The sequence below is a fragment of the Phyllobates terribilis genome, unplaced genomic scaffold, assembly GCF_046119375.1.
Source record: "Phyllobates terribilis strain yellow unplaced genomic scaffold, ASM4611937v1 Scaffold_13__5_contigs__length_258822181, whole genome shotgun sequence".
NCBI lineage: Eukaryota > Metazoa > Chordata > Amphibia > Anura > Dendrobatidae > Phyllobates > Phyllobates terribilis.
The window spans coordinates 149,185,692-149,208,370 of NW_027362773.1; positions in this window are offsets into that span (position 1 = coordinate 149,185,692).

Here is a 22,679-nt window from a genome sequence, read left to right on the forward strand (position 1 = left end):
CCTTTTTTCAATTTTACCCCCGTGGGATATATACTCTACCCACGCACATTTGGAACACTCCTGGGGTACCCTCACACATATTATTCCCTCATTTAGTGGATATTTTCACAAAAAAGTGAAATTTTCAAAAATTCTGAAAATTGGCTGAAAACGACTAAATATGAAGGACTCATCGGGCGAATCGCTCTGGAACTGAAATCGGAACGCTCACTGACATTTCCCCTATCTGAAAGTCTGATAAATGCTGAAAAAATGACTAAGTCCAAAAAAAAATTTTTTCACCTTTTTTCAATTTTACCACCGTGGGATATATATTCTACCCACGCACATTTGGAACACTCCTGGGGTACCCTCACACATATTATTCCCTCATTTAGTGGATATTTTCACAAAAAAGTGAAATTTTCAAAAATTCTGAAAATTGGCTGAAAACGACTAAATATGAAGGACTCATCGGGCGAATCGCTCTGGAAGTGAAATCGGAACGCTCATTGACATTTCCCCTATCTGAAAGTCTGATAAACGCTGAAAAAATGACTAAGTCCAAAAAAAAATTTTTTAACCTTTTTTCAATTTTACCCCCGTGGGATATATATTCTACCCACACACATTTGGAACTCTCCTGGGGTACCTTCACACATATTATTCCCTCATTTAGTGGATATTTTCACAAAAAAGTGAAATTTTCAAAAATTCAGAAAATTGGCTGAAAACGACTAAATATGAAGGACTCATCGGGCGAATCGCTCTGAAAGTGAAATCGGAACGCTCATTGACATTTCCCCTATCTGAAAGTCTGATAAACGCTGAAAAACTGATTAAGTCCAAAAAAAAATTTTTTCACCTTTTTTCAATTTTACCCCCGTGGGATATATATTCTACCCACGCACATTTGGAACACTCCTGGGGTACCCTCACACATATTATTCCCTCATTTAGTGGATATTTTCACAAAAAAGTGAAATTTTCAAAAATTCTGAAAATTGGCTGAAAACGACTAAATATGAAGGACTCATCGGGCGAATCGCTCTGGAACTGAAATCGGAACGCTCACTGACATTTCCCCTATCTGAAAGTCTGATAAATGCTGAAAAAATGACTAAGTCCAAAAAAAAATTTTTTCACCTTTTTTCAATTTTACCACCGTGGGATATATATTCTACCCACGCACATTTGGAACACTCCTGGGGTACCCTCACACATATTATTCCCTCATTTAGTGGATATTTTCACAAAAAAGTGAAATTTTCAAAAATTCTGAAAATTGGCTGAAAACGACTAAATATGAAGGACTCATCGGGCGAATCGCTCTGGAAGTGAAATCGGAACGCTCATTGACATTTCCCCTATCTGAAAGTCTGATAAACGCTGAAAAAATGACTAAGTCCAAAAAAAAATTTTTTAACCTTTTTTCAATTTTACCCCCGTGGGATATATATTCTACCCACACACATTTGGAACTCTCCTGGGGTACCTTCACACATATTATTCCCTCATTTAGTGGATATTTTCACAAAAAAGTGAAATTTTCAAAAATTCAGAAAATTGGCTGAAAACGACTAAATATGAAGGACTCATCGGGCGAATCGCTCTGGAACTGAAATCGGAACGCTCATTGACATTTCCCCTATCTGAAAGTCTGATAAACGCTGAAAAAATGACTAAGTACAAAAAAAAAAATTTTTCACCTTTTTTCAATTTTACCCCGTGGGATATATATTCTACCCACACACATTTGGAACTCTCCTGGGGTACCCTCACACATAGTATTCCCTCATTTAGTGGATATTTTCACAAAAAAGTGAAATTTTCAAAAATTCTGAAAATTGGCTGAAAACGACTAAATATGAAGGACTCATCGGGCGAATCGCTCTGGAACTGAAATCGGAACGCTCACTGACATTTCCCCTATCTGAAAGTCTGATAAATGCTGAAAAAATGACTAAGTCCAAAAAAAAATTTTTTCACCTTTTTTCAATTTTACCCCCGTGGGATATATATTCTACCCACGCACATTTGGAACACTCCTGGGGTACCCTCACACATATTATTCCCTCATTTAGTGGATATTTTCACAAAAAAGTGAAATTTTCAAAAATTCTGAAAATTGGCTGAAAACGACTAAATATGAAGGACTCATCGGGCGAATCGCTCTGGAACTGAAATCGGAACGCTCATTGACATTTCCCCTATCTGAAAGTCTGATAAACGCTGAAAAAATGACTAAGTCCAAAAAAAAAATTTTTTCACCTTTTTTCAATTTTACCCCGTGGGATATATATTCTACCCACACACATTTGGAACTCTCCTGGGGTACCCTCACACATAGTATTCCCTCATTTAGTGGATATTTTCACAAAAAAGTGAAATTTTCAAAAATTCTGAAAATTGGCTGAAAATGACTAAATATGAAGGACTTATCGGGCGAATTGCTCTGGAAGTGAAATCGGAACGCTCACTGACATTTCCCCTATCTGAAAGTCTGCTAAACGCTGAAAAAATGACTAAGTCCAAAAAAAATTTTTTCAACTTTTTTCAATTTTACCCCCGTGGGATATATATTCTACCCACGCACATTTGGAACACTCCTGGGGTACCCTCACACATATTATTCCCTCATTTAGTGGATATTTTCACAAAAAAGTGAAATTTTCAAAAATTCAGAAAATTGGCTGAAAACGACTAAATATGAAGGACTCATCGGGCGAATCGCTCTGGAACTGAAATCGGAACGCTCATTGACATTTCCCCTATCTGAAAGTCTGATAAACGCTGAAAAAATGACTAAGTACAAAAAAAAATGTTTTCACCTTTTTTCAATTTTACCCCGTGGGATATATATTCTACCCACACACATTTGGAATTCTCCTGGGGTACCCTCACACATAGTATTCCCTCATTTAGTGGATATTTTCACAAAAAAGTGAAATTTTCAAAAATTCTGAAAATTGGCTGAAAACGACTAAATATGAAGGACTCATCGGGCGAATCGCTCTGCAAGTGAAATCGGAACGCTCATTGACATTTCCCCTATCTGAAAGTCTGATAAACGCTGAAAAAATGACTAAGTACAAAAAAAAATTTTTTTCACCTTTTTTCAATTTTACCCCGTGGGATATATATTCTACCCACACACATTTGGAACTCTCCTGGGGTACCCTCACACATAGTATTCCCTCATTTAGTGGATATTTTCACAAAAAAGTGAAATTTTCAAAAATTCAGAAAATTGGCTGAAAACGACTAAATATGAAGGACTCATCGGGCGAATCGCTCTGGAACTGAAATCGGAACGCTCATTGACATTTCCCCTATCTGAAAGTCTGATAAACGCTGAAAAAATGACTAAGTACAAAAAAAAAAATTTTTCACCTTTTTTCAATTTTACCCCGTGGGATATATATTCTACCCACACACATTTGGAACTCTCCTGGGGTACCCTCACACATAGTATTCCCTCATTTAGTGGATATTTTCACAAAAAAGTGAAATTTTCAAAAATTCTGAAAATTGGCTGAAAATGACTAAATATGAAGGACTCATCGGACGAATCGCTCTGGAAGTGAAATCGGAACGCTCATTGACATTTCCCCTATCTGAAAGTCTGATAAACGCTGAAAAACTGATTAAGTCCAAAAAAAAATTTTTTCACCTTTTTTCAATTTTACCCCCGTGGGATATATATTCTACCCACGCACATTTGGAACACTCCTGGGGTACCCTCACACATATTATTCCCTCATTTAGTGGATATTTTCACAAAAAAGTGAAATTTTCAAAAATTCTGAAAATTGGCTGAAAATGACTAAATATGAAGGACTCATCGGGCGAATCGCTCTGGAACTGAAATCGGAACGCTCACTGACATTTCCCCTGTCTGAAAGTCTGATAAACGCTGAAAAAATGACTAAGTACAAAAAAAAAAATTTTTTCACCTTTTTTCAATTTTACCCCCGTGGGATATATAATCTACCCACACACATTTGGAACTCTCCTGGGGAACCCTCACACATAGTATTCCCTCATTTAGTGGATATTTTCGCAAAAAAGTGAAATTTTCAAAAATTCTGAAAATTGGCTGAAAACGACTAAATATGAAGGACTCATCGGGCGAATTGCTCTGGAACTGAAATCGGAACGCTCACTGACATTTCCCCTATCTGAAAGTCTGATAAACGCTGAAAAAATGACTAAATACCAAAAAAAAAATTTTTCACCTTTTTTCAATTTTACCCCCGTGGGATATATATTCTACCCACACACATTTGGAACTCTCCTGGGGTACCCTCACACATATTATTCCCTCATTTAGTGGATATTTTCACAAAAAAGTGAAATTTTCAAAAATTCTGAAAATTGGCTGAAAACGACTAAATATGAAGGACTCATCGGGCGAATCGCTCTGGAACTGAAATCGGAACGCTCATTGACATTTCCCCTATCTGAAAGTCTGATAAACGCTGAAAAAATGACTAAGTACAAAAAAAAATTTTTTTCACCTTTTTTCAATTTTACCCCGTGGGATATATATTCTACCCACACACATTTGGAACTCTCCTGGGGTACCCTCACACATAGTATTCCCTCATTTAGTGGATATTTTCACAAAAAAGTGAAATTTTCAAAAATTCTGAAAATTGGCTGAAAATGACTAAATATGAAGGACTTATCGGGCGAATTGCTCTGGAAGTGAAATCGGAACGCTCACTGACATTTCCCCTATCTGAAAGTCTGCTAAACGCTGAAAAAATGACTAAGTCCAAAAAAAATTTTTTCAACTTTTTTCAATTTTACCCCCATGGGATATATATTCTACCCACGCACATTTGGAACACTCCTGGGGTACCCTCACACATATTATTCCCTCATTTAGTGGATATTTTCACAAAAAAGTGAAATTTTCAAAAATTCAGAAAATTGGCTGAAAACGACTAAATATGAAGGACTCATCGGGCGAATCGCTCTGGAACTGAAATCGGAACGCTCACTGACATTTCCCCTATCTGAAAGTCTGATAAACGCTGAAAAAATGAGTAAGTACAAAAAAAAAAATTTTTCACCATTTTTCAATTTTACCCCCGTGGGATATATAATCTACCCACACACATTTGGAACTCTCCTGGGGTACCCTCACACATAGTATTCCCTCATTTAGTGGATATTTTCGCAAAAAAGTGAAATTTTCAAAAATTCTGAAAATTGGCTGAAAACGACTAAATATGAAGGACTCATTGGGCGAATTGCTCTGGAACTGAAATCGGAACGCTCACTGACATTTCCCCTATCTGAAAGTCTGATAAACGCTGAAAAAATGACTAAATACCAAAAAAAAAATTTTTCACCTTTTTTCAATATTACCCCCGTGGGATATATATTCTACCCACACACATTTGGAACTCTCCTGGGGTACCCTCACACATATTATTCCCTCATTTAGTGGATATTTTCACAAAAAAGTGAAATTTTCAAAAATTCTGAAAATTGGCTGAAAACGACTAAATATGAAGGACTCATCGGGCGAATCGCTCTGGAACTGAAATCGGAACGCTCATTGATATTTTCCCTATCTGAAAGTCTGATAAACGCTGAAAAAATGACTAAGTCGAAAAAAAAAATTTTTTAACCTTTTTTCAATTTTACCCCCGTGGGATATATATTCTACCCACACACATTTGGAACTCTCCTGGGGTACCCTCACACATATTATTCCCTCATTTAGTGGATATTTTCACAAAAAAGTGAAATTTTCAAAAATTCTGAAAATTGGCTGAAAACGACTAAATATGAAGGACTCATCGGGCGAATCGCTCTGGAACTGAAATCGGAACGCTCATTGACATTTCCCCTATCTGAAAGTCTGATAAACGCTGAAAAAATGACTAAGTACAAAAAAAAATTTTTTTCACCTTTTTTCAATTTTACACCGTGGGATATATATTCTACCCACACACATTTGGAACTCTCCTGGGGTACCCTCACACATAGTATTCCCTCATTTAGTGGATATTTTCACAAAAAAGTGAAATTTTCAAAAATTCTGAAAATTGGCTGAAAATGACTAAATATGAAGGACTCATCGGGCGAATTGCTCTGGAACTGAAATCGGAACGCTCACTGACATTTCCCCTATCTGAAAGTCTGCTAAACGCTGAAAAAATGACTAAGTCCAAAAAAAAATTTTTCAACTTTTTTCAATTTTACCCCCGTGGGATATATATTCTACCCACGCACATTTGTAACTCTCCTGGGGTACCCTCACACATATTATTCCCTCATTTAGTGGATATTTTCACAAAAAAGTGAAATTTTCAAAAATTCTGAAAATTGGCTGAAAATGACTAAATATGAAGGACTCATCGGGCGAATCGCTCTGGAACTGAAATCGGAACGCTCACTGACATTTCCCCTATCTGAAAGTCTGATAAACGCTGAAAAAATGAGTAAGTACAAAAAAAAAAATTTTTCACCTTTTTTCAATTTTACCCCCGTGGGATATATAATCTACCCACACACATTTGGAACTCTCCTGGGGTACCCTCACACATAGTATTCCCTCATTTAGTGGATATTTTCGCAAAAAAGTGAAATTTTCAAAAATTCTGAAAATTGGCTGAAAACGACTAAATATGAAGGACTCATTGGGCGAATTGCTCTGGAACTGAAATCGGAACGCTCACTGACATTTCCCCTATCTGAAAGTCTGATAAACGCTGAAAAAATGACTAAATACCAAAAAAAAAATTTTTCACCTTTTTTCAATATTACCCCCGTGGGATATATATTCTACCCACACACATTTGGAACTCTCCTGGGGTACCCTCACACATATTATTCCCTCATTTAGTGGATATTTTCACAAAAAAGTGAAATTTTCAAAAATTCTGAAAATTGGCTGAAAACGACTAAATATGAAGGACTCATCGGGCGAATCGCTCTGGAACTGAAATCGGAACGCTCACTGACATTTCCCCTATCTGAAAGTCTGCTAAACGCTGAAAAAATGACTAAGTCCAAAAAAAATTTTTTCAACTTTTTTCAATTTTACCCCCATGGGATATATATTCTACCCACGCACATTTGGAACACTCCTGGGGTACCCTCACACATATTATTCCCTCATTTAGTGGATATTTTCACAAAAAAGTGAAATTTTCAAAAATTCAGAAAATTGGCTGAAAACGACTAAATATGAAGGACTCATCGGGCGAATCGCTCTGGAACTGAAATCGGAACGCTCATTGACATTTCCCCTATCTGAAAGTCTGATAAACGCTGAAAAAATGACTAAGTACAAAAAAAAATGTTTTCACCTTTTTTCAATTTTACCCCGTGGGATATATATTCTACCCACACACATTTGGAACTCTCCTGGGGTACCCTCACACATAGTATTCCCTCATTTAGTGGATATTTTCACAAAAAAGTGAAATTTTCAAAAATTCTGAAAATTGGCTAAAAACGACTAAATATGAAGGACTCATCGGGCGAATCGCTCTGGAAGTGAAATCGGAACGCTCATTGACATTTCCCCTATCTGAAAGTCTGATAAACGCTGAAAAACTGATTAAGTCCAAAAAAAAATTTTTTCACCTTTTTTCAATTTTACCCCCGTGGGATATATATTCTACTCACGCACATTTGGAACACTCCGGGGGTACCCTCACACATATTATTCCCTCATTTAGTGGATATTTTCACAAAAAAGTGAAATTTTCAAAAATTCTGAAAATTGGCTGAAAATGACTAAATATGAAGGACTCATCGGGCGAATCGCTCTGGAACTGAAATCGGAACGCTCACTGACATTTCCCCTATCTGAAAGTCTGATAAACGCTGAAAAAATGAGTAAGTACAAAAAAAAAAATTTTTCACCTTTTTTCAATTTTACCCCCGTGGGATATATAATCTACCCACACACATTTGGAACTCTCCTGGGGTACCCTCACACATAGTATTCCCTCATTTAGTGGATATTTTCGCAAAAAAGTGAAATTTTCAAAAATTCTGAAAATTGGCTGAAAACGACTAAATATGAAGGACTCATTGGGCGAATTGCTCTGGAACTGAAATCGGAACGCTCACTGACATTTCCCCTATCTGAAAGTCTGATAAACGCTGAAAAAATGACTAAATCCCAAAAAAAAAATTTTTCACCTTTTTTCAATATTACCCCCGTGGGATATATATTCTACCCACACACATTTGGAACTCTCCTGGGGTACCCTCACACATATTATTCCCTCATTTAGTGGATATTTTCACAAAAAAGTGAAATTTTCAAAAATTCTGAAAATTGGCTGAAAACGACTAAATATGAAGGACTCATCGGGCGAATCGCTCTGGAACTGAAATCGGAACGCTCATTGATATTTTCCCTATCTGAAAGTCTGATAAACGCTGAAAAAATGACTAAGTCGAAAAAAAAAATTTTTTAACCTTTTTTCAATTTTACCCCCGTGGGATATATATTCTACCCACACACATTTGGAACTCTCCTGGGGTACCCTCACACATATTATTCCCTCATTTAGTGGATATTTTCACAAAAAAGTGAAATTTTCAAAAATTCTGAAAATTGGCTGAAAACGACTAAATATGAAGGACTCATCGGGCGAATCGCTCTGGAACTGAAATCGGAACGCTCATTGACATTTCCCCTATCTGAAAGTCTGATAAACGCTGAAAAAATGACTAAGTACAAAAAAAAATTTTTTTCACCTTTTTTCAATTTTACACCGTGGGATATATATTCTACCCACACACATTTGGAACTCTCCTGGGGTACCCTCACACATAGTATTCCCTCATTTAGTGGATATTTTCACAAAAAAGTGAAATTTTCAAAAATTCTGAAAATTGGCTGAAAATGACTAAATATGAAGGACTCATCGGGCGAATTGCTCTGGAACTGAAATCGGAACGCTCACTGACATTTCCCCTATCTGAAAGTCTGCTAAACGCTGAAAAAATGACTAAGTCCAAAAAAAAATTTTTCAACTTTTTTCAATTTTACCCCCGTGGGATATATATTCTACCCACGCACATTTGTAACTCTCCTGGGGTACCCTCACACATATTATTCCCTCATTTAGTGGATATTTTCACAAAAAAGTGAAATTTTCAAAAATTCTGAAAATTGGCTGAAAACGACTAAATATGAAGGACTCATCGGGCGAATCGCTCTGGAACTGAAATCGGAACGCTCATTGACATTTCCCCTATCTGAAAGTCTGATAAACGCTGAAAAAATGACTAAGTACAAAAAAAAAATTTTTTCACCTTTTTTCAATTTTACACCGTGGGATATATATTCTACCCACACACATTTGGAACTCTCCTGGGGTACCCTCACACATAGTATTCCCTCATTTAGTGGATATTTTCACAAAAAAGTGAAATTTTCAAAAATTCTGAAAATTGGCTGAAAATGACTAAATATGAAGGACTCATCGGGCGAATTGCTCTGGAACTGAAATCGGAACGCTCACTGACATTTCCCCTATCTGAAAGTCTGCTAAACGCTGAAAAAATGACTAAGTCCAAAAAAAATTTTTTCAACTTTTTTCAATTTTACCCCCGTGGGACATATATTCTACCCACGCACATTTGGAACACTCCTGGGGTACCCTCACACATATTATTCCCTCATTTAGTGGATATTTTTACAAAAAAGTGAAATTTTCAAAAATTCTGAAAATTGGCTGAAAACGACTAAATATGAAGGACTCATCGGGTGAATCGCTCTGGAACTGAAATCAGAACGCTCATTGACATTTCCCCTATCTGAAAGTCTGATAAACGCTGAAAAAATGACTAAGTACAAAAAAAAAATTTTTTCACCTTTTTTCAATTTTACACCGTGGGATATATATTCTACCCACACACATTTGGAACTCTCCTGGGGTACCCTCACACATAGTATTCCCTCATTTAGTGGATATTTTCGCAAAAAAGTGAAATTTTCAAAAATTCTGAAAATTGGCTGAAAACGACTAAATATGAAGGACTCATCGGGCGAATTGCTCTGGAACTGAAATCGGAACGCTCACTGACATTTCCCCTATCTGAAAGTCTGATAAACGCTGAAAAAATGACTAAATACCAAAAAAAAAATTTTTCACCTTTTTTCAATATTACCCCCGTGGGATATATATTCTACCCACACACATTTGGAACTCTCCTGGGGTACCCTCACACATATTATTCCCTCATTTAGTGGATATTTTCACAAAAAAGTGAAATTTTCAAAAATTCTGAAAATTGGCTGAAAACGACTAAATATGAAGGACTCATCGGGCGAATCGCTCTGGAACTGAAATCGGAACGCTCATTGATATTTTCCCTATCTGAAAGTCTGATAAACGCTGAAAAAATGACTAAGTCGAAAAAAAAAATTTTTTAACCTTTTTTCAATTTTACCCCCGTGGGATATATATTCTACCCACACACATTTGGAACTCTCCTGGGGTACCCTCACACATATTATTCCCTCATTTAGTGGATATTTTCACAAAAAAGTGAAATTTTCAAAAATTCTGAAAATTGGCTGAAAACGACTAAATATGAAGGACTCATCGGGCGAATCGCTCTGGAACTGAAATCGGAACGCTCATTGACATTTCCCCTATCTGAAAGTCTGATAAACGCTGAAAAAATGACTAAGTACAAAAAAAAATTTTTTTCACCTTTTTTCAATTTTACACCGTGGGATATATATTCTACCCACACACATTTGGAACTCTCCTGGGGTACCCTCACACATAGTATTCCCTCATTTAGTGGATATTTTCACAAAAAAGTGAAATTTTCAAAAATTCTGAAAATTGGCTGAAAATGACTAAATATGAAGGACTCATCGGGCGAATTGCTCTGGAACTGAAATCGGAACGCTCACTGACATTTCCCCTATCTGAAAGTCTGCTAAACGCTGAAAAAATGACTAAGTCCAAAAAAAAATTTTTCAACTTTTTTCAATTTTACCCCCGTGGGATATATATTCTACCCACGCACATTTGTAACACTCCTGGGGTACCCTCACACATATTATTCCCTCATTTAGTGGATATTTTCACAAAAAAGTGAAATTTTCAAAAATTCTGAAAATTGGCTGAAAACGACTAAATATGAAGGACTCATCGGGCGAATCGCTCTGGAACTGAAATCGGAACGCTCATTGACATTTCCCCTATCTGAAAGTCTGATAAACGCTGAAAAAATGACTAAGTACAAAAAAAAATTTTTTCACCTTTTTTCAATTTTACACCGTGGGATATATATTCTACCCACACACATTTGGAACTCTCCTGGGGTACCCTCACACATAGTATTCCCTCATTTAGTGGATATTTTCACAAAAAAGTGAAATTTTCAAAAATTCTGAAAATTGGCTGAAAATGACTAAATATGAAGGACTCATCGGGCGAATTGCTCTGGAACTGAAATCGGAACGCTCACTGACATTTCCCCTATCTGAAAGTCTGCTAAACGCTGAAAAAATGACTAAGTCCAAAAAAAATTTTTTCAACTTTTTTCAATTTTACCCCCGTGGGACATATATTCTACCCACGCACATTTGGAACACTCCTGGGGTACCCTCACACATATTATTCCCTCATTTAGTGGATATTTTTACAAAAAAGTGAAATTTTCAAAAATTCTGAAAATTGGCTGAAAACGACTAAATATGAAGGACTCATCGGGCGAATCGCTCTGGAACTGAAATCGGAACGCTCATTGACATTTCCCCTATCTGAAAGTCTGATAAACGCTGAAAAAATGACTAAGTACAAAAAAAAAATTTTTTCACCTTTTTTCAATTTTACACCGTGGGATATATATTCTACCCACACACATTTGGAACTCTCCTGGGGTACCCTCACACATAGTATTCCCTCATTTAGTGGATATTTTCACAAAAAAGTGAAATTTTCAAAAATTCTGAAAATTGGCTGAAAATGACTAAATATGAAGGACTCATCGGGCGAATTGCTCTGGAACTGAAATCGGAACGCTCACTGACATTTCCCCTATCTGAAAGTCTGCTAAACGCTGAAAAAATGACTAAGTCCAAAAAAAAATTTTTTCAACTTTTTTCAATTTTACCCCCGTGGGATATATATTCTACCCACGCACATTTGGAACACTCCTGGGGTACCCTCACACATATTATTCCCTCATTTAGTGGATATTTTCACAAAAAAGTGAAATTTTCAAAAATTCAGAAAATTGGCTGAAAACAACTGAATATGAAGGACGCATCGGGCGAATCGCTCTGGAACTGAAATCGGAACGCTCACTGACATTTCCCCTATCTGAAAGTCTGATAAACGCTGAAAAAATGACTAAGTCCAAAAAAAATAATTTTTAACCTTTTTTCAATTTTACCCCCGTGGGATATATATTCTACCCACACACATTTGGAACTCTCCTGGGGTACCCTCACACATATTATTCCCTCATTTAGTGGATATTTTCACAAAAAAGTGAAATTTTCAAAAATTCTGAAAATTGGCTGAAAACGACTAAATATGAAGGACTCATCGGGCGAATCGCTCTGGAAGTGAATTCGGAACGCTCATTGACATTTCCCCTATCTGAAAGTCTGATAAACGCTGAAAAACTGATTAAGTCCAAAAAAAAATTTTTTCACCTTTTTTCAATTTTACCCCCGTGGGATATATATTCTACCCACGCACATTTGGAACACTCCTGGGGTACCCTCACACATATTATTCCCTCATTTAGTGGATATTTTCACAAAAAAGTGAAATTTTCAAAAATTCAGAAAATTGACTGAAAACGACTAAATATGAAGGACTCATCGGGCGAATCGCTCTGGAACTGAAATCGGAACGCTCATTGATATTTCCCCTATCTGAAAGTCTGATAAACGCTGAAAAAATGACTAAGTCCAAAAAAAAATTTTTTAACCTTTTTTCAATTTTACCCCCGTGGGATATATATTCTACCCACGCACATTTGGAACACTCCTGGGGTACCCTCACACATATTATTCCCTCATTTAGTGGATATTTTCACAAAAAAGTGAAATTTTCAAAAATTCAGAAAATTGGCTGAAAACGACTAAATATGAAGGACTCATCGGGCGAATCACTCTGGAACTGAAATCGGAACGCTCTGACATTTCCCCTATCTGAAAGTCTGATAAACGCTGAAAAAATGAGTAAGTACAAAAAAAAAAATTTTTCACCTTTTTTCAATTTTACCCCCGTGGGATATATAATCTACCCACACACATTTGGAACTCTCCTGGGGTACCCTCACACATAGTATTCCCTCATTTAGTGGATATTTTCGCAAAAAAGTGAAATTTTCAAAAATTCTGAAAATTGGCTGAAAACGACTAAATATGAAGGACTCATCGGGCGAATTGCTCTGGAACTGAAATCGGAACGCTCACTGACATTTCCCCTATCTGAAAGTCTGATAAACGCTGAAAAAATGACTAAATACCAAAAAAAAAATTTTTCACCTTTTTTCAATATTACCCCCGTGGGATATATATTCTACCCACACACATTTGGAACTCTCCTGGGGTACCCTCACACATATTATTCCCTCATTTAGTGGATATTTTCACAAAAAAGTGAAATTTTCAAAAATTCTGAAAATTGGCTGAAAACGACTAAATATGAAGGACTCATCGGGCGAATCGCTCTGGAACTGAAATCGGAACGCTCATTGATATTTTCCCTATCTGAAAGTCTGATAAACGCTGAAAAAATGACTAAGTCGAAAAAAAAAATTTTTTAACCTTTTTTCAATTTTACACCGTGGGATATATATTCTACCCACACACGTTTGGAACTCTCCTGGGGTACCCTCACACATATTATTCCCTCATTTAGTGGATATTTTCACAAAAAAGTGAAATTTTCAAAAATTCTGAAAATTGGCTGAAAACGACTAAATATGAAGGACGCATCGGGCGAATCGCTCTGGAACTGAAATCGGAACGCTCACTGACATTTCCCCTATCTGAAAGTCTGATAAACGCTGAAAAAATGACTAAGTCCAAAAAAAATAATTTTTAACCTTTTTTCAATTTTACCCCCGTGGGATATATATTCTACCCACACACATTTGGAACTCTCCTGGGGTACCCTCACACATATTATTCCCTCATTTAGTGGATATTTTCACAAAAAAGTGAAATTTTCAAAAATTCTGAAAATTGGCTGAAAACGACTAAATATGAAGGACTCATCGAGCGAATCGCTCTGGAAGTGAATTCGGAACGCTCATTGACATTTCCCCTATCTGAAAGTCTGATAAACGCTGAAAAACTGATTAAGTCCAAAAAAAAATTTTTTCACCTTTTTTCAATTTTACCCCCGTGGGATATATATTCTACCCACGCACATTTGGAACACTCCTGGGGTACCCTCACACATATTATTCCCTCATTTAGTGGATATTTTCACAAAAAAGTGAAATTTTCAAAAATTCAGAAAATTGACTGAAAACGACTAAATATGAAGGACTCATCGGGCGAATCGCTCTGGAACTGAAATCGGAACGCTCATTGATATTTCCCCTATCTGAAAGTCTGATAAACGCTGAAAAAATGACTAAGTCCAAAAAAAAATTTTTTAACCTTTTTTCAATTTTACCCCCGTGGGATATATATTCTACCCACGCACATTTGGAACACTCCTGGGGTACCCTCACACATATTATTCCCTCATTTAGTGGATATTTTCACAAAAAAGTGAAATTTTCAAAAATTCAGAAAATTGGCTGAAAACGACTAAATATGAAGGACTCATCGGGCGAATCACTCTGGAACTGAAATCGGAACGCTCTGACATTTCCCCTATCTGAAAGTCTGATAAACGCTGAAAAAATGACTAAGTACAAAAAAAAATGGTTTCACCTTTTTTCAATTTTACCCCGTGGGATATATATTCTACCCACGCACATTTGGAACACTCCTGGGGTACCCTCACACATATTATTCCCTCATTAAGTGGATATTTTCACAAAAAAGTGAAATTTTCAAAAATTCTGAAAATTGGCTGAAAATGACTAAATATGAAGGACTCATCGGGCGAATCGCTCTGGAACTGAAATCGGAACGCTCACTGACATTTCCCCTATCTGAAAGTCTGATAAACGCTGAAAAAATGAGTAAGTACAAAAAAAAAAATTTTTCACCTTTTTTCAATTTTACCCCCGTGGGATATATAATCTACCCACACACATTTGGAACTCTCCTGGGGTACCCTCACACATAGTATTCCCTCATTTAGTGGATATTTTCGCAAAAAAGTGAAATTTTCAAAAATTCTGAAAATTGGCTGAAAACGACTAAATATGAAGGACTCATCGGGCGAATTGCTCTGGAACTGAAATCGGAACGCTCACTGACATTTCCCCTATCTGAAAGTCTGATAAACGCTGAAAAAATGACTAAATACCAAAAAAAAAATTTTTCACCTTTTTTCAATTTTACCCCCGTGGGATATATATTCTACCCACACACATTTGGAACTCTCCTGGGGTACCCTCACACATATTATTCCCTCATTTAGTGGATATTTTCACAAAAAAGTGAAATTTTCAAAAATTCTGAAAATTGGCTAAAAACGACTAAATATGAAGGACTCATCGGGCGAATCGCTCTGGAACTGAAATCGGAACGCTCATTGACATTTCCCCTATCTGAAAGTCTGATAAACGCTGAAAAAATGACTAAGTACAAAAAAAAATTTTTTTCACCTTTTTTCAATTTTACACCGTGGGATATATATTCTACCCACACACATTTGGAACTCTCCTGGGGTACCCTCACACATAGTATTCCCTCATTTAGTGGATATTTTCACAAAAAAGTGAAATTTTCAAAAATTCTGAAAATTGGCTGAAAATGACTAAATATGAAGGACTCATCGGGCGAATTGCTCTGGAACTGAAATCGGAACGCTCACTGACATTTCCCCTATCTGAAAGTCTGATAAACGCTGAAAAAATGACTAAATACCAAAAAAAAATTTTTTCACCTTTTTTCAATTTTACCCCCGTGGGATAAATATTCTACCCACACACATTTGGAACTCTCCTGGGGTACCCTCACACATATTATTCCCTCATTTAGTGGATATTTTCACAAAAAAGTGAAATTTTCAAAAATTCTGAAAATTGGCTGAAAACGACTAAATATGAAGGACTCATCGGGCGAATCGCTCTGGAACTGAAATCGGAACGCTCATTGATATTTCCCCTATCTGAAAGTCTGATAAACGCTGAAAAAATGACTAAGTCGAAAAAAAAAATTTTTTAACCTTTTTTCAATTTTACCCCCGTGGGATATATATTCTACCCACACACATTTGGAACTCTCCTGGGGTACCCTCACAGATATTATTCCCTCATTTAGTGGATATTTTCACAAAAAAGTGAAATTTTCAAAAATTCTGAAAATTGGCTGAAAACGACTAAATATGAAGGACTCATCGGGCGAATCGCTCTGGAACTGAAATCGGAACACTCATTGACATTTCCCCTATCTGAAAGTCTGATAAACGCTGAAAAAATGAGTAAGTACAAAAAAAAAAATTTTTCACCTTTTTTCAATTTTACCCCCGTGGGATATATAATCTACCCACACACATTTGGAACTCTCCTGGGGTACCCTCACACATAGTATTCCCTCATTTAGTGGATATTTTCGCAAAAAAGTGAAATTTTCAAAAATTCGGAAAATTGGCTGAAAACGACTAAATATGAAGGACTCATCGGGCGAATTGCTCTGGAACTGAAATCGGAACGCTCACTGACATTTCCCCTATCTGAAAGTCTGATAAACGCTGAAAAAATGACTAAATACCAAAAAAAAATTTTTTCACCTTTTTTCAATTTTACCCCCGTGGGATATATATTCTACCCACACACATTTGGAACTCTCCTGGGGTACCCTCACACATATTATTCCCTCATTTAGTGGATAATTTCACAAAAAAGTGAAATTTTCAAAAATTCTGAAAATTGGCTGAAAACGACTAAATATGAAGGACTCATCGGGCGAATCGCTCTGGAACTGAAATCGGAACGCTCATTGACATTTCCCCTATCTGAAAGTCTGATAAACGCTGAAAAAATGACTAAGTACAAAAAAAAATTTTTTTCACCTTTTTTCAATTTTACACCGTGGGATATATATTCTACCCACACACATTTGGAACTCTCCTGGGGTACCCTCACACATAGTATTCCCTCATTTAGTGGATATTTTCACAAAAAAGTGAAATTTTCAAAAATTCTGAAAATTGGCTGAAAATGACTAAATATGAAGGACTCATCGGGCGAATTGCTCTGGAACTGAAATCGGAACGCTCACTGACATTTCCCCTATCTGAAAGTCTGATAAACGCTGAAAAAATGACTAAATACCAAAAAAAAATTTTTTCACCTTTTTTCAATTTTACCCCCGTGGGATAAATATTCTACCCACACACATTTGGAACTCTCCTGGGGTACCCTCACACATATTATTCCCTCATTTAGTGGATATTTTCACAAAAAAGTGAAATTTTCAAAAATTCTGAAAATTGGCTGAAAACGACTAAATATGAAGGACTCATCGGGCGAATCGCTCTGGAACTGAAATCGGAACGCTCATTGATATTTCCCCTATCTGAAAGTCTGATAAACGCTGAAAAAATGACTAAGTCCAAAAAAAATAATTTTTAACCTTTTTTCAATTTTACCCCCGTGGGATATATATTCTACCCACACACATTTGGAACTCTCCTGGGGTACCCTCACACATATTATTCCCTCATTTAGTGGATATTTTCACAAAAAAGTGAAATTTTCAAAAATTCAGAAAATTGGCTGAAAACGACTAAATATGAAGGACTCATCGGGCGAATCGCTCTGGAACTGAAATCGGAACACTCATTGACATTTCCCCTATCTGAAAGTCTGATAAACGCTGAAAAAATGAGTAAGTACAAAAAAAAAAATTTTTCACCTTTTTTCAATTTTACCCCCGTGGGATATATAATCTACCCACACACATTTGGAACTCTCCTGGGGTACCCTCACACATAGTATTCCCTCATTTAGTGGATATTTTCGCAAAAAAGTGAAATTTTCAAAAATTCGGAAAATTGGCTGAAAACGACTAAATATGAAGGACTCATCGGGCGAATTGCTCTGGAACTGAAATCGGAACGCTCACTGACATTTCCCCTATCTGAAAGTCTGATAAACGCTGAAAAAATGACTAAATACCAAAAAAAAATTTTTTCACCTTTTTTCAATTTTACCCCCGTGGGATATATATTCTACCCACACACATTTGGAACTCTCCTGGGGTACCCTCACACATATTATTCCCTCATTTAGTGGATAATTTCACAAAAAAGTGAAATTTTCAAAAATTCTGAAAATTGGCTGAAAACGACTAAATATGAAGGACTCATCGGGCGAATCGCTCTGGAACTGAAATCGGAACGCTCATTGACATTTCCCCTATCTGAAAGTCTGATAAACGCTGAAAAAATGACTAAGTACAAAAAAAAATTTTTTTCACCTTTTTTCAATTTTACACCGTGGGATATATATTCTACCCACACACATTTGGAACTCTCCTGGGGTACCCTCACACATAGTATTCCCTCATTTAGTGGATATTTTCACAAAAAAGTGAAATTTTCAAAAATTCTGAAAATTGGCTGAAAATGACTAAATATGAAGGACTCATCGGGCGAATTGCTCTGGAACTGAAATCGGAACGCTCACTGACATTTCCCCTATCTGAAAGTCTGATAAACGCTGAAAAAATGACTAAATACCAAAAAAAAATTTTTTCACCTTTTTTCAATTTTACCCCCGTGGGATAAATATTCTACCCACACACATTTGGAACTCTCCTGGGGTACCCTCACACATATTATTCCCTCATTTAGTGGATATTTTCACAAAAAAGTGAAATTTTCAAAAATTCTGAAAATTGGCTGAAAACGACTAAATATGAAGGACTCATCGGGCGAATCGCTCTGGAACTGAAATCGGAACGCTCATTGATATTTCCCCTATCTGAAAGTCTGATAAACGCTGAAAAAATGACTAAGTCCAAAAAAAATAATTTTTAACCTTTTTTCAATTTTACCCCCGTGGGATATATATTCTACCCACACACATTTGGAACTCTCCTGGGGTACCCTCACACATATTATTCCCTCATTTAGTGGATATTTTCACAAAAAAGTGAAATTTTCAAAAATTCAGAAAATTGGCTGAAAACGACTAAATATGAAGGACTCATCGGGCGAATCGCTCTGGAAGTGAAATCGGAACGCTCATTGACATTTCCCCTATCTGAAAGTCTGATAAACGCTGAAAAACTGATTAAGTCCAAAAAAAAATTTTTTCACCTTTTTTCAATTTTACCCCCGTGGGATATATATTCTACCCACGCACATTTGGAACACTCCTGGGGTACCCTCACACATATTATTCCCTCATTTAGTGGATATTTTCACAAAAAAGTGAAATTTTCAAAAATTCAGAAAATTGACTGAAAACGACTAAATATGAAGGACTCATCGGGCGAATCGCTCTGGAACTGAAATCGGAACGCTCATTGATATTTCCCCTATCTGAAAGTCTGATAAACGCTGAAAAAATGACTAAGTCCAAAAAAAATAATTTTTAACCTTTTTTCAATTTTACCCCCGTGGGATATATATTCTACCCACACACATTTGGAACTCTCCTGGGGTACCCTCACACATATTATTCCCTCATTTAGTGGATATTTTCACAAAAAAGTGAAATTTTCAAAAATTCAGAAAATTGGCTGAAAACGACTAAATATGAAGGACTCATCGGGCGAATCGCTCTGGAAGTGAAATCGGAACGCTCATTGACATTTCCCCTATCTGAAAGTCTGATAAACGCTGAAAAACTGATTAAGTCCAAAAAAAAATTTTTTCACCTTTTTTCAATTTTACCCCCGTGGGATATATATTCTACCCACGCACATTTGGAACACTCCTGGGGTACCCTCACACATATTATTCCCTCATTTAGTGGATATTTTCACAAAAAAGTGAAATTTTCAAAAATTCAGAAAATTGACTGAAAACGACTAAATATGAAGGACTCATCGGGCGAATCGCTCTGGAACTGAAATCGGAACGCTCATTGATATTTCCCCTATCTGAAAGTCTGATAAACGCTGAAAAAATGACTAAGTCCAAAAAAAAATTTTTTAACCTTTTTTCAATTTTACCCCCGTGGGATATATATTCTACCCACACACATTTGGAACACTCCTGGGGTACCCTCACACATATTATTCCCTCATTTAGTGGATATTTTCACAAAAAAGTGAAATTTTCAAAAATTCTGAAAATTGGCTGAAAACGACTAAATATGAAGGACTCATCTGGCGAATCGCTCTGGAACTGAAATCGGAACGCTCATTGATATTTCCCCTATCTGAAAGTCTGATAAACGCTGAAAAACTGATTAAGTCCAAAAAAAAATTTTTTCACCTTTTTTCAATTTTACCCCCGTGGGATATATATTCTACCCACGCACATTTGGAACACTCCTGGGGTACCCTCACACATATTATTCCCTCATTTAGTGGATATTTTCACAAAAAAGTGAAATTTTCAAAAATTCAGAAAATTGGCTGAAAACGACTAAATATGAAGGACTCATCGGGCGAATCGCTCTGGAACTGAAATCGGAACGCTCATTGATATTTCCCCTATCTGAAAGTCTGATAAACGCTGAAAAAATGACTAAGTCCAAAAAAAAAATTTTTTAACCTTTTTTCAATTTTACCCCCGTGGGATATATATTCTACCCACACACATTTGGAACTCTCCTGGGGTACCCTCACACATATTATTCCCTCATTAAGTGGATATTTTCACAAAAAAGTGAAATTTTCAAAAATTCTGAAAATTGGCTGAAAACGACTAAATATGAAGAACTCATCGGGCGAATCGCTCTGGAACTGAAATCGGAACGCTCATTGATATTTCCCCTATCTGAAAGTCTGATAAACGCTGAAAAACTGATTAAGTCCAAAAAAAAATTTTTTCACCTTTTTTCAATTTTACCCCCGTGGGATATATATTCTACCCACGCACATTTGGAACACTCCTGGGGTACCCTCACACATATTATTCCCTCATTTAGTGGATATTTTCACAAAAAAGTGAAATTTTCAAAAATTCAGAAAATTGGCTGAAAACGACTAAATATGACCGGACTCATCGGGCGAATCGCTCTGGAACTGAAATCGGAACGCTCACTGACATTTCCCCTATCTGAAAGTCTGATAAACGCTGAAAAAATGACTAAGTCCAAAAAAAAATTTTTTTCACCTTTTTTCAATTTTACCCCCATGGGATATATATTCTACCCACGCACATTTGGAACTCTCCTGGGGTACCCTCACACATATTATTCCCTCATTTAGTGGATATTTTCACAAATAAGTGAAATTTTCAAAAATTCTGAAAATTGACTGAAAACGACTAAATATGAAGGACTCATCGGGCGAATTGCTCTGGAACTGAAATCGGAACGCTCATTGATATTTCCCCTATCTGAAAGTCTGATAAACGCTGAAAAAATGACTAAGTCCAAAGAAAAATTTTTTTAACCTGTTTTCAATTTCACCCCCGTGGGATATATATTCTACCCAAACACATTTGGAACTCTCCTGGGGTACCCTCACACATATTATTCCCTCATTTAGTGGATATTTTCACAAAAAAGTGAAATTTTCAAAAATTCTGAAAATTGGCTGAAAACGACTAAATATGAAGGACTCATCGGGCGAATCGCTCTGGAACTGAAATCGGAACGCTCATTGATATTTCCCCTATCTGAAAGTCTGATAAACGCTGAAAAAATGACTAAGTCCAAAAAAAAAATTTTTTAACCTTTTTTCAATTTTACCCCCGTGGGATATATATTCTACCCACACACATTTGGAACTCTCCTGGGGTACCCTCACACATATTATTCCCTCATTTAGTGGATATTTTCACAAAAAAGTGAAATTTTCAAAAATTCTGAAAATTGGCTGAAAACGACTAAATATGAAGGACTCATCGGGCGAATCGCTCTGGAACTGAAATCGGAACGCTCATTGATATTTCCCCTATCTGAAAGTCTGATAAACGCTGAAAAAATGACTAAGTCCAAAAAAAAATTTTTTTCACCTTTTTTCAATTTTACCCCCATGGGATATATATTCTACCCACGCACATTTGGAACTCTCCTGGGGTACCCTCACACATATTATTCCCTCATTTAGTGGATATTTTCACAAATAAGTGAAATTTTCAAAAATTCTGAAAATTGACTGAAAACGACTAAATATGAAGGACTCATCGGGCGAATTGCTCTGGAACTGAAATCGGAACGCTCATTGATATTTCCCCTATCTGAAAGTCTGATAAACGCTGAAAAAATGACTAAGTCCAAAGAAAAATTTTTTTAACCTGTTTTCAATTTCACCCCCGTGGGATATATATTCTACCCAAACACATTTGGAACTCTCCTGGGGTACCCTCACACATATTATTCCCTCATTTAGTGGATATTTTCACAAAAAAGTGAAATTTTCAAAAATTCTGAAAATTGGCTGAAAACGACTAAATATGAAGGACTCATCGGGC